General features: G+C 38.5%; 1 protein-coding gene across 2 annotated transcripts in view; it reads left to right on the plus strand.

Moving 5' to 3' along the window:
- The first annotated feature begins 3,854 nt into the window (after window positions 1–3,854).
- The window catches only part of LOC135799097 (limbic system-associated membrane protein-like), a 78,607-nt gene continuing 68,281 nt past the window's right edge, over window positions 3,855–14,180 (plus strand). For both annotated transcript variants that reach the window (XM_065312115.1, XM_065312116.1), the window contains exon 1: window positions 3,855–4,355. The gene's annotated coding sequence lies outside the window, so the exon portion shown is untranslated. The remainder of the gene's footprint in view (window positions 4,356–14,180) is intronic.

Consider the following 14,180-nt stretch of genomic DNA (forward strand, 5'->3'; position numbering starts at 1 on the left):
GCCCCTACACTTTGGCGACTTGACTTACACGCCGAACGTGCCCGCATCGCATCGGTTTTCTACTTTTTCCTCTCTGCCGGCGCCCGGCGCCTCCGCAATGTAAAGCTTTCGCTCGCGTAGCGATCCAGATGTTCTCATTGCTCTCTGCGCCTGCGATGCAAAAGGATTGTACTCGTCGCTAGTGGTTACCCTCTCTTTATAAATATTCAAGGCGTGAATGCCGCCGTCATGGTGTAACTAAACATTTCGACTTTCAAAGACGCTCGAGTTTTATTCGTTTAGTTAAGGCAATTTAAACGTTTTTTTCTTCTGCTACATTTATAAACAAATAAAATAAAATGTAAAAAATTCCAACAAGGTCACGCAATCACCTAATACATGGCAATTTGCATTTCATGTAATTTTTAAAATTAGCACCGCGACTTTTGACTTGCGGAAGCCGCGGTGAGGTATAAAGTTGGTAAGCATCCAACACTTTGCAGCCAATGCCACCGCTTTCTTTTAGTCTTGCGCTGGCTCCCGGGAGCGGTGAACACCGCGCAGAGTCTTGATTCATGTTTAGCAAAACTGTGAGACGGTGGCGCGCGTCCCCCTAACTGCGCTCCGTAGAGTAATTTAGGAAAGCGTGCGTTGGCGCACCATGCAGCGCTTTGCAATCATAAAATTCAACCTCGAGAAACTTTCACGGGGATTAGTTTAGCGGATGGTTTTTCGACGCCTGCCGGCTACATTTCTCTAGATGCAATGTCACTTATTTTAACCAGAATTATTGTCCGAGACAAATAATGACCGCTGGGGCCGAAAGTTTTCCACAAACTTTTTTGGGATTGTTTCAAATTAAACGTTATTTTATATATTTTAGTGTTAATAAAATACAAAAGAATCAACATTTGTTGGTGACAAGTTGAAAATGACTTTAAATTTGTTTCTAACAATTTAATCCCGTTTTCTTAGCCGGTAGTTTCTGACCCTAGAAACAATTAATCAGTTTTAATTGCAATGTTTGTCCCTTCCGTGTCCACTCTCCCAGAAATAAGGTACGACTTCTCATTATTCTACTTTAAGTAAACTCCCGCAATTGTTGTGAGTGTTTCGAACTATTTCACTGCGAAACCCGAACGAACTCATGATTACATTCACGACTAAGCCGCTTGAATTTTACCTCATTGCATACCGGATCTTACCAGAACTAATAAAATTTATCTTGGATTAATTTAAAACCAAAAACTTTAATATTAAGACATCTTAAGTAAAAAGCACGTAATTAACAGTTATATAAGTTAGGAGTTTTTTTGCTGTAGGGAATTTTATTGGTCCGGTTCTGATGCATGAAGGTCCACAAGGGTTGAGTACACATTCCCTGCGCATTCCAACGTCGTCGTTCGTCCATCCCAAGCGTGGACAGCCGAACAAACGCAAACGGGTTAAACGTTGAAATGGCACGAAGGTCAATTTGCAACCAATTTCCATATAAATGAGAATCCATCTCGTGTCCCCGATGATGTGTACCCCTTTGCCTTCGTCATGCAAACGTAGGGCATGTCTGCCCTGTGTCCTGTGACATTGACTGAGCGTTAAAAAATTACCACATTATTTAACTCCAGACACAATTAAATAGTCTGTCTTCTCAAATTAAACAAAAACCGAAATAAATGATTAATTTTTAATAAATAAACGTGATTTACTTGTGATTGATGCAAACACTCTGTGAGTAAGCACTTAATTCTAGTTGTGGACGCGTTTGCATTCGAGAAAATTCTATATAGTCGAAAGTTATCAACGTTGTTCTGTTATCCTTTCGTCGGTTTGTCGCAAAGAGCTCTTTGTTCGCGCGCGCAGAACTACACACCACTAGCCGAATTCACACCGACGCGTCCATTTATTTGCAACCAAATTAGATAACTGCGCGCGGGTTTCAAACGGATTTTGCATACATTCACTGAGTATTTACTTAGTACCACAAATTGAGATACTCAATCCGGGCGCATTCAGCACTTCCAGGGATGCGGATATATGTCAGCGTTACAATGACTGAACAGTACTATAGTGCCAATATTACGATTCTAGAACAATATAAAATAAAAATAGCAAATGCGTGTTTAGTTGCCTATATTATTTGATTTATACGATTGAGATAAAGAAACCTTTTCTATTGGTTTTTTTTTTGCGTGCAGAAATTAAACGTGCGGTTATTTTTAGGATTGTGATAAACACGTAATTGCAATTTCATAAATGACAGGATTGTCGCGTTGTTTCGTATTTTAACCATCGATAAGCAAGTTCCGTGACGCGTCGTTTAAATTGAGTTTCGACGTTTTTAGCGCAACATGTTCGCCGCCTTTCCCCCGGTTGTTTAATCTCGTTTTTTTTTCCGGGACCCCTTCAGGCGAAGGCTTTCCAAAGAGGGGATTGGAAAAATGAAATTGTTATCTAAATCAAAATCTTGAATTGCTTTGTTTCATTCGGGGCAAATGCCAAAACAAAACAATAAAAAATACAAAACAAATAAGATAAATATTCGATTTTTTTGGTGTGTTTCTTCATTAATTTTCTAATGTTGGCTTTGATAATCAATTAATTAGTCGATTTTGACACGAAAACAGTCGATATGAGTGAGAAAATATAAAATTAATGATTAATCGTTTGGCGCCCCAATTAATTCCGGATAAATTAAATACGTTGTGCAAATATTAACTCGATATGACATTAATTAGTTTTGTTTGTTTTTAATTCAGGTTAAAATCAATAAAAAGGAGTCGCTGTGTCGCACATTAGGAAAATAATGAGTTTTTGATAATTTTTGCTTAATTGAGGCATATTTACATTAAACATAACCCAACTTAACACAACATAACCATAAATAAACACTAATTATAATAAATATAGTGTTTTTAGTGAAATAAATTAAGATTGATCAGATTGTCGTGCAAGAGGAAAACGAAAGCGGATTATACGACCCTTGATCGACATCAAAACGACGCCCTTTCACTATCTACATCCCGCCAGATACTGCAAGCATTTTCGACACCTTGCCGCACATGCCACAAAAGATGCCGAAGACGAAAATCGTCTCATCGTCATTGTCACGTTTTGCATTTCGAATTAATCAAACACGTTCCCCTATCAACATGATTCACTGTAAATAGTTTTGTGCAGCGTTTTACCTTCCCGCATTCAGATTCTCAAGCGCAAGAAAATTCCGATCCGGAGAAATTGTGAATTGTGCGCCGAGCGTCGAATGTAAATTACAACCCATAAACACTTTTGTTGCCGCGACTGGCAGCCGGAGCAACGAACGACTGAAGGAAGTCAGGATGTTAATTATGATTAAAGGGCTTCATTTGCGTTGCACGCAGTTGTACGTGCTGAATGGTCGGTATTCGGTTTAATTATTCTTTGCGAGCTCGCGGCCCGTCGAGCGGTTGCTACAATGGCATCCTGCTGTGAGGATGAGAGCAGCGCCAGCGCAAAAGGACAAAGACTTTTCAAAGCGCACACACCTTTGGTGATCATTTTAATTATGAAATGCTCTTTTGCCCCCTTCTTATAATAATTTAATTATTGTTTATCAACAAGATGGTATGTTAAACGCACAGTGTTTTAATTCAAATAATTTTCCTATGCGATAATAAACAACATCAAAAACAATAAATAATATTTTGTTTATTTTTGGTATGCATGAAAATTGCGCTGCGTAAAATTCCAGGCTCCAGGCAAAGGCGAAAGGGGTACACACACAGCAGCAAAAAGAGAACGCGGTAGGCACGGAGGTGGTACGCGCCGCCGCCGCACGCCGCCACCGCGGCGCTGACGCCGCGAGAGGCTGGGCCGCGCCAGTTGATCGCGGTCCGTCGCGTATCACGTTCGAATTGCCGCCGAGCATAAACCGCCGCCGCTGCCGCCACCACGAGGAAATATCAACCAAAAAAATTCACTTAAAAAACTGTGTCAATCAATTAATCGCATAAAATAGTGAATAAACTTAATCAAAATACAAATTATAATCTACATCAATAAATAAATGTTTTGATATGTGTGCAATTGAAATGTGTATTGATAAATGTAAGAGATGTATAAAGACATAATTGAATTTAACTTTTTATGCAAAGAAATAAACAAGTTCCACGCCGGTCGTCGTCTTGGTTCTTTTGTGTTCAACTTTGCCGTGCACAGAATTCTGAAGTGATATAAAGTGTTAAAGCCCTGAGAGGAACAACTATTTCAATAAAAACTTTTTTCGTTTTGTTGCTATAAATAAGTTTGTGATTTCTGCGAGTTCGGAACTGAAAAATTGGATTTGAACAATTCCTGAGGCGACTAATATTTTGGATACATTTTAAATTTTAGTCACGCTGGTAAGTAATTTATATTTAAATAATTCTAATGCGGCTAATATTAGTTCTCATCTTTGTAAAGCAACTCTTGAAAGTACAACTTGGCTATTGGTTAATGCCAGCCACAAAACGAATAGTCCTACAAAACGGATGAAATGAATGAGTACGCAAACGTGTTTTAATTAAATTACATACAGTTATCTAACGGTTATGTGGCGCACATCTCTTGAACTTTTTGCTCTGTATTTATTTTAATTAAATTTTCCTCGGGTTGAACTAATGTTTGATAAATTTTAATTTTCAGCGAATTTCAATAGAATCATGTATGTAATATGTAATATAAGATTTATTTTCACAAAATAGAGAATTGAATTAAAATATTTTATTTAATTGAAAATTGATCAATCAATTAGCTTTAATATGTGTTGAAATGGACTTTTTAATGACTCTAAATAATTGATGTGCAATTAACCGGAAGGGTGTAAATTCAATTATCTCATCTGATTTTGATTGGGATGAAAAAATGAGAGTAAAAATTGTATTTTGCAGCAGGTAATCAATAAGTCGTTACGTTGTTATTGCCGGCATAACATCGTTACGCGTAAAGTTCCGTTTCTTCACCTCGTTTGCAACACCAGCGCCGACATTAACACAATCATACAAATAGTTGAAAAAAGAGTGCAGAAATTGTATGAACATTTCCTGCGCACGACATCGAAGCATCGTGGCATCGGATTAGCCATTAAAGTAAAAAAATAGAAACGCACACATGCGAACATCCGCGCGCACTTCTTCTAGATTGGGTAGTTAGTTGCGCTCGGCGTCGAGGCGAGTAATGATTGATGACTTTTAAAACGTTTCCTTCATTCCGTCGCCGACGCCTGCGTCGCGAGAGGCGAAAGCTCGACGGATGTTGAAATGTTATATAACCGACCGTGTTGCCCGGCGCCTCCACTATCGTTTCCTTGCTTTTTTATTAGTTTTTTGGTTTTAGCACCACCATCAGCGAAATAAATGGCTTATTTAATGTTTAGAATATAAATTTCAACCATATGTTTCAAAAATTTTAATAAAATATTTAATAATATTAAATATACTATTTTTACATTTTAAGCGTTATTTTAATTTGTGACTAGAAAAACGTGGTATAAATGTGTGAAAATTGTTATGGACACTTGGTAGATGCGTATATTACTTTGCACACTGCACAGCTTAATAGTTCGTATGTAATTAATTACATGGACGTTTCAGTCATAACGTAAATATAATAAATGATGCGTTATCGCAGCTCGACCCTATTACCAGCTCGGCGAATGTATCATCACTGCATTAATAACATCCCTTGGCTATTCCATACGATTCTGATGTGCAATATGCATGAATTTAAAGCTTATTTTGCATTCAAATGAAATTAAATTGATTTTTTTAAATAATTTTAGGCCAAATGCGGATTAAAAACATAAAAAAATATATTTAGCTGTCTAGATAAGAAAAATCAATATTTATTTTCGTAAATATTTTTGTAAATATGTTTAGTGCAATTTTGGTTATGTTTTGATATAAATAAATAATTTCATTATTAAAAATACATTGAATATTTAATATTTCATGTAAATATATGCAATATTAATGTCATTTTATCTATAAATGACAATTTTTATTTAATTTCAAGTTCTATTAGGTGCTACAATACCAAAATTCTTTTTTTATATTTCCTGCTTGAGCTTCTGTTGATTTTTCTTATTTCCGTCTCCCATGTCCTGTTCTTGTTTTTGTTTATTAGATTAAACCACTCACACACAAATCCTCGAAGCCCTTGCAGATTGACCCCTAGCTCTTCTAACGCTGATGACATTGCGAAAGTAAACACACCGCACGATTTCCGGGAAAGCGACAAGAAGCAAAGCAGCAAATGGTGCGCGGCTTGCGGGCATCGCAGCGCGAGCAATAAATAAAACGCGTCGAATGTAGGTTAATTGGTTCTTTGACACATATTCCTCCCCGGCGTGGCGTATATCTGCGCGCGTATGCGTTATGATGGTATGTGGAGGGTGGCGGCATTTCTACGTGCAGCGGTCGAATAAATAAAGGAAGCAGAGCGAGGGCGATAAGCGCGCAGCGCTCTCGATTGCGCGATGGAACGTCAATAAAAATGTCGAAATTCGATAGAACTCGAATGATGTCGCGCTTGATTTCACGATATCATGAACACACTTATCGATACTCGAATGAAGAGTATTTCTGCAAGCGTAATTAACATATATTCGGAAAATAAACAAGGTATCAAGAGTATAAAATTATTACTTTTGAAATATATGCAAAAATATTACTTTAAACGCTTTGATATTTAAATTTTATGGTTGTGATACTTCAAAACAACAAATTTACATAAAATGCATAAAATTTCGCGTAAAACTTATCACCTTTATATTTATTTTTAAAAATTTACAAAATCGACAATTTTATTTGTTTAAATTTACGACAATTAGTGTTTATTTTATAGTCCGTGGCTCATTGTTGTAAGCGCAAACCTTAAACGTGTTCAGTCATCAGCGCCCAGCGTGTTGCACCCCATCCCTTTGTGCTAATCCGCATGCCAACATGCGTATAAGCGTACATGCTCAACATGATGTTCCGCCATGGTCGACCACCGCCAGCATCGACCACCAGCATCCGTCAGCTGGCCGTGATGATTGATTGATTGATGTTTCGGGTATTATGACGGCGCGAAAGACTAATGTGCGCCAAGAACGAAGTCCCGCGATGTCGAAAACTGGCCGAAAGCAGTTGTGTTACTTGGTTTGACAATTACCACCATATAGGTATTAGATAAGCGACTCAAACGACGTAAATGGCAAATCAAGTAAGTTTGGCCACGGATAATTGCGTGTGCAAGTAGATTGATTAGCATCAAAGCAGAGCTCTGAGCAAACAGTGTGTCAAACGATAATGTGTATCAGTATATTAAGGTAATGGTAAACACTTTGATCATTAAACATTGCTAGATATACTATTAGTGATAATTAATTATATTTTAATAAGTTATATAGTATAAGTATATCAGAATTCTGCTTTGAGGTGTCGGAGTAATGGATATAGCAATTACTATGATTGCGTTCTTGTCCACTCACGTTTGTAACACAAATATTGTGGGCGTCCAGCTAGATGCAAACGAGATTTTAGTCAGAGCGGATTTAACACGTTGTGCGGGCAGTGCTTTACACCTCATCGTGTAATATTCCATTAGTTGCTTACACCTTTCACAGTAGAGGACTCATCTTTCAAAGGAATTAAATAAAAATTATTTTATTCATCAAATTAAATCAAATTTCAGCAAAAATACATTTATTCATGTTTGTAAGTTTGGTTGCAGTAAAATAGAAAATATTTATAGTTTGTGTAGGTGTTCATAGATGGCGCTACATGTTTATAACCAATTTTATTAACTATTTGTCCAAAAATCACAAATATTTGAATGAAATTTGAATTAAGTGTTTCATGTTTCGCTTTGTAAAGCAGCACAAAACCCTCCTTTGCGCCACTTGACTTGAATTAATAATTTGTCTTCCAAAGTGAGCACAACATCTATAAGACATTATTAATTATTATAATTAATGGCGTATCCAGGTCTGTGGTACGGCTTCCGGTCTCGGCGTTTTCGCTTCATTTGTTCTCGTGTGTGAAATACCCGATGCATCGTGCTAGCAGCCATGTTCGCCGATGCGTGTATTGTATATTATATTGTTAAATCTGCTCGAAGTAACCGGCTCGATGCCGTAAGCTTTCGGCTGGCTGGCTGTGCTGGCAGGTGGACGCGCCGGGGCGCATTCATCGCGCACGCATGATTAAAACTTAATTAATGACACCCACAGCGAACTCAATATCGTCGCCAAGCAAGCAACCACTCGAATCATACATTATGTTTACATTTAATTCGCAACAGTTAAATTTATTTAGTTGTATCTGTTTAATGTTACAATTATGAGTGAATTAATGTTGGGAATGATACAAATTTGAAATAATTTCGTGGATATTAAAGGGTTTCGAATTAAATTTCACAAAACAGGTAGTATTTGTATTTAGCTTGGTAAAACAGTCTGTTGTTATATTGGAGCACTGCCACCTGATACAGTAATTGGGTGTTCGTGAATGCCGCTTTTGTGCTGGTCCTTGTGCTGTTTAATAGTTTACAAGCGCAACTGATGTGCTGCCTATAAAACAAGGATTTGATCGAGGATGCATGAAAACGGACGGTTAATTTATGATGAAACTTTGTACATTTTAGATGCATTAAATTTTTAAGGCATCGAAACATCAAAAATATCATAAAAATTGATTTAAACTCAAATTTATTTTTTTTTCTGGTAAAAATACATCGAAAAAATTGATCCAGACATTTTATATTATTTTATTCATACATACAGACCACAAAAACAACGTGAATGGTAAAATTGTGTTGAGTTATTTCACAATTTTTTAACTTTTTGTTGGAATATTGACATGACTCTTGAAGCGATGCACAAAAGAGAAATGAAGCAGACATCACGCACACGCAGCCGCTCGCCGAATGCTGTTAGAGCCTCCATTAACTCGGAAGACTCTTTACAAAGTGTAATCACGTTTTAAATTTCTTCGCCGCACGTCAATGGCACCGCGGTGCAGAGGTGATGGTTTCGGGTGCGCCTAAACGTTCGCTATCGGGTTACACATTATAACTTGCCATTCAGAAAGTTGCGTCATTCATTCTATTAATTGACACATTTTCATCGCGTTCGTTTGCTTTCACCCTACGCCGATCTCGGCAGGAAATTTTAATGGGTCTAATAAAATTACCTACTCAACGACACATTACCGTAATGAATTGAATTATTAATCAATCGGCAATTCTGTACTATTATTAAAATGTCCTATACTCTTGCTCAAAAACACATTATTTATATTTTGTAGGTATCTTAACAATTAATTTTACGAGGCGTGCATGGACGTGATAGAAATGACGATGGTTTAGCTGGCGGAGCATTAAAGTGCGGATAATGCTCCAATAACTTAGCAAACTATCGTTGCAGAGCGGACGCAGGATGCACAAACGACTTTCCATCGCCGGCGAAGAACATAATTTCCTGAGATCACTTGCGGTGGTGGTGGTTCTGTCAGCCAGCCATGAACAAATGAGCTGCGCGTTTTTAATATCCTCGTGTGATATTTACGAATCGCGACGACTACACCGACCAAAAAAAGCATTAAAAACAGATTAAGAAAGGCGCTTGAGCACTCGATTTGCATTTGCACGCTGGCGGATCGCCGGAAAGAACAATCTGCCATTAATGATCGCGACACTTTCCGGTGTGCGACAAGCACCGCTAAGGCTGCCCGATTGCGGGGGCGTCTATTAACATTCTTAATTGTGAGGCGGAGGCGCCGGGCGATGTGCAGCGCGCATTAAATCAGAAATATGTAAATTTTACGACGCTACAGAAACAGCCAGCAAGCGTAACGATTCTTCAGCTTTGTAAATGACCTGCGAATTTGACAAATTGAAAAATTTTATAACAGATACTTATGTATTACATTCTGTAAGTTCATGTAAGTTAATTTTGCATTCGAGCGCAATTTTAAATTAAAGCACTCGAGTAAGTTCAGAAACTTGAAGCAGACTTTGACTAGCGACGCATTTAACTCAGCAAATCTCTGGAGAATTTGGTCGAATGCAAGCCTCAATGATAATCGGCGAAAATCGAACAGAATATGGAAACCGACGGCGCGTTTCCCCAAATTTACGTCCGCCGCGTTCACCAGCACACGCTAGCCGCCTGCACAGGTAGCGTGTGCGTGGTGCGCTGGTGAAGGAAACTTGCAAATTGTTCCAATTCTCGGCAAGTACATTATTGAATCGATTAAGCCAGCGTTATCGCGACCGCAGTCGCCGAGTTAAGTTAATTAGCGATTGGCGGAAGTCGTGCCAAGGAATTGAAAATGAGGCTGAACAAAAAAGTCCGTCGATTCGCATTGGGATTAAAATACGATTTTTATTGCGACGCACATGGAATTCTGATGAAAATACAGTTTATTATTGAACGTTGAACCTTTAGATGGAGCCACATATCAACCGATGTGCGAATTTCGATTTTTGAGACAAGAAGCAGTCGTTGCGCGAGCCAAATAGTGGTAATGCTCGTACAATTTTCGGTTTAACGCTGACAAAAGGAGGCTATTCGGCAAGGGGCATATATTTACTGTGTGTGGATTTTCCGCCCGTTCGATACACACATATGGATGGGGTTAGGCGAACAAATCCCAGAGTTGGCCGGTGACCAAATCGTGTAGTTTTCGTATTATTTTTTATTTATTCCGGTCTTATATTCCGTTATATTCCGGTGCCAGCCGCAGGGCGACTCCCATCACTGCTGTCCGCCGACGAAAATAAACAAAATTTATTTATATTAATTACGATTTTTCGATTTCGTCTTTTCATCAAAAGCAGAAATATTTATTAAACCCACACAAATTATTACATTCATTAAATAAGGCATAACGAAATGCAAATTAATTTTCCAGGAGGTTATGAAAATTTTATACACCTACTAACAATTAAAAATTTATTATCAAAACAGGCTAGTAATGTTCATATTGTAGGAACAAAGCAACAACGCAAAAGATGCGTTTGAGTCACATGTGTGTATGTGAGTACAATAATTAATAAAACCCGGTCGCCTAGTGCGCAGCCCATCTACCTACATATTCTCATTGTCCTCTCGGCGTCCTCATCGTCCTTGCGCTCATGTGTTCATATTCATAAACGTCCTTTACGATGGCCTTCTTTGCATCATCACACATCTCATAACCTGTTTGTGCGTCTCTGTCCTTCAGCATTTCAGTTCTTACATACGCGGGTGGATTCGATACTGGCGCCCGCATGATTGCTCCCGGGATGTAAGCAAAAGTGTAAGCGGGGGTGGACGTAATGGTGATGTGGTAATGGCGCGCGCTCATCGCCACCGCTCGTAAACTTCGTTTGCTCCAATTCGTGAATTTCTATTAAAATTGAACATTTCGCTGTTTTGCGTGTCAGTTTGTGTTATGATTATTCATAATTGCATTTCGGATCGCAATTTTAACCATGCGGAAGATACAAATTAGAAATAAATTAATTATTACTTATTAATACGCATTACTAATAAGTATTTATGAATTTAATTTAAAATAAACATAATTTTTTATCGTTTTTTTTTTTTGGATTTTTTCCCGATTAATTTAGTGTTTGTTATTTTATTAGAAGTAATTGTGATTCATGATACGTTTTTATATTTATTAAACGTGCCTTATATGATTATGACGCACCGGTTCACATGCATGCTGCTTTGATGTCGTCAATTTAACATCCTGCTTTATGGACAGCAAAAGGTTGTAAAAGCTTTATATTAGCGAGCTTTATACGCGCGTCAAGTTGATACGCCCAATGAGCAACGAGTTATGAGCGAATTACAACAAAAAACATATTAGATCTTATCATGATTTTTTTCTCCTCCGAATAAATTCCGTTTAATTGAATTCTGATTGCACTCGGCTTAATAAAGTGGTATTAAAGTTCCTTTAGACTAGTTCCGACCTCTCGACTATTTTGATGAAAATTCTTCTTTTTTCACTAACGCACACAAAACGGGAATGTTTTCCACGATCTGGTTGCTAAATGAACAAAAGATTTTTATTAAAATTTCATAAAGCGCATAAGCCCCCCGCTTGTGGATTCTGCACCAGCATTCATCCATGATGGCTGGATATAGGGTGAGCAGATGATAGGCGTGGGATGGATACTGGCACCGGCGAAATGCATTTCGTATGAAATTGGAAGCTAAGTGAAGAAACCTTATACCGTGAACGCAACTACTACATTATTCAAAATCGCTTCGGGCCGCACGGTTCAACCGACTTCCATCTGGACTTCCATCCCGCTTGCACTCATTACAGGACTCATCTCCGAACTGCTGGCCAGAAGAAGGCATTCAATAATGTGCGTGGATAACACGGATAATTCCCGAAGGCGGCCGCACCCCTGCCTCTTTTGCAATTCTATTCAATCCGGTTTTCAACCCCTCGTCCCCGCAAATAGGCAGTTGGGGGATAATTCATTCGTCTATTTTCTATTCTATAAATTCAATGAATTGGTGCTTATGGCATGACGATGGCGATGTGGTGTGCTAAAGAGGGTGATTAATTTCCGAAGACTCCCTTGACATTTATACACACCTCAGGACAGTTCTCCAATCGTGGTGGTAACCTAACTTGTTGGGAGTGAGGCCTCAACCCTCAAAACTCATTGGAATTCTACACCAAGGGAATTCGGGAGGAGTTGAGGAGTTGAGGTTGTTCCCTAGTCAGTACACGCACTGTATACCTACATATTATGTCGGAAACTAGGTTTCTTTCCTTTGTACGTCCGGTCTAGTCGTGTTGGTGAAAGAAGCGCCAAGGATAAATCATGATGCGTTTGGGTAGATGGAGTAGGAGGGTTCGGACATCAAAAACCGACAATGGAAGCAAGCAAGAAGGAAGATGGGAAGTCCCTGCTTCAATCCCTCCAACCCTACTTATACAGAATGTCTTTGGGATCAACGGTCTTGCACTTGATACTCCTATCTTCATCTTCATCTTGAATCAGATAAATCTCCACGGTTAAATGTCCAACCAGATTTCTTCAAATCAAAGCACTTCTGTGGTTCTCATCAAATAGAAAAACACTATTTGAAACATTTGGTAGAAATACAAGTAGTAAGAGTTGATAATGTATTGTTGTGGCTATTGTATCCAAGCTTGGATGGGCCAGTGGAAGAATAGAAAAGGGTGTAGACGAAGGCATGCGTAGTTGTGGGTGAAACAGAGGAAATGCGTAAATAATGGGGGTTCGCGGACCTTTCGACTTCGCTTAGTCGACGATGAAATATTTCTTTCGCGGCAGCAAACCTGTGCCGGTCATGCTTTATTGAACGAATCGATGAAATCCCGGCTAGAAAGAGCGTGCACCAAAGTCAGTCGAGTAGATCAACTCCGGGCGCTCTCCTAACCTCGCTTTTATTTTCCATTTTATTCTGGCGCGCGCGACGGGTTGTCTGCATCTTCGATAAATTCCGAGATGGACGAAGGAAAATTGGGTCGTCATGCGCTCTAATTGAAAAAACAAAAGAATCCGCGCTGTGCAAATAGTTCTTGGAACATGTTCAAGGCGTTTGCAGTGTGCAAACAGACATTACACATTGCACATTGCAATCTAACAAAAAATTATTTTATTATGTCATAAAATAACCCACTAGGAACACTAGGAATTTCACGACTGTGTAATAGTAATCATATTACGTTTAATTTTAAATTTTATTTTTTATTATTTTACGCCTGGATGTAGTGAAGTTGTTGCAAAAGTAATTAAATATATTTAATTAATGCAACGCCATTAAAATAACCATTAAATAATTTCAAACGATTTGAGTCAAACGTGTTTCCTTAGGTGCTTCCTTGCTTGGCATCGTTTAAATATAACAAAAGCCGTCGTCGTCGCCTTTGTGCCTTTTTCCACCACGCCGTAATGCAATGCGCTAAGAGATAATGTCTAGGTGTCGTTATCCCGTAACAGCAACATTGTCGTCGCATTATAATCGATGCTTACACAACGAACTACCCGTGCTACGAGCAGCCCCCAGCTCACCAAGGACACGCTACATTAAATCTCTCATTTGATAAACAATTTTCCTGCAGGATGCCGCTCGGTTGCGCTGCTGCCTTTCAAAACACTTTAAGCAATCTCATCTCAGCATGCATACAATAACTAACATAACGTATAATAATAAAAATAATAAA

This window comes from Atheta coriaria, unplaced genomic scaffold (genome assembly GCF_025399875.1).
Source record: "Atheta coriaria isolate IRGN ID8LTWV9N9 unplaced genomic scaffold, Caltech_Dcor_3.1 hic_scaffold_9_pilon, whole genome shotgun sequence".
Taxonomy (NCBI): domain Eukaryota; kingdom Metazoa; phylum Arthropoda; class Insecta; order Coleoptera; family Staphylinidae; genus Dalotia; species Dalotia coriaria.